The 284-nt window shown below is 59.9% G+C and overlaps 1 protein-coding gene across 1 annotated transcript in view; it reads right to left on the bottom strand.

Moving 5' to 3' along the window:
* Positions 1-284, bottom strand: part of NCOR2 (nuclear receptor corepressor 2) — a 172,730-nt gene that overhangs the window by 33,744 nt on the left and 138,702 nt on the right. The window lies entirely within an intron of this gene.

The following is a 284-nucleotide window of genomic DNA, read 5'->3' as shown; positions in this document are numbered from 1 at the left end:
TGGGAATGACACAGATGGGAGCGGCAGACAGCCTCCAGCACCCCGAACCCCAACCTGCCAGGCTGCTCTGTAGGCGGCATGCCCTCGACCACACACGGGCGGCGATGTGAGTCTGTGCACAAACACGCCCGCACAGTGACGGCTTGTGACATGAACATGAACACACACACACACACACACACACACACACACACGAGCCCTGGTGTGAACACACAGGGCACACACCACCATTCGTGTGTAGATGAATGTGGGGCTCTGTGCGGGCAGGTTTGGTGGCTCTGCCC

Source organism: Myotis brandtii, unplaced genomic scaffold (genome assembly GCF_000412655.1).
Source record: "Myotis brandtii unplaced genomic scaffold, ASM41265v1 scaffold97, whole genome shotgun sequence".
Classification (NCBI taxonomy): Eukaryota; Metazoa; Chordata; class Mammalia; order Chiroptera; family Vespertilionidae; genus Myotis; species Myotis brandtii.
The sequence above is the reverse complement of the archived record's forward strand: the minus strand, read 5'-3'. Positions and strand labels throughout refer to the sequence as shown.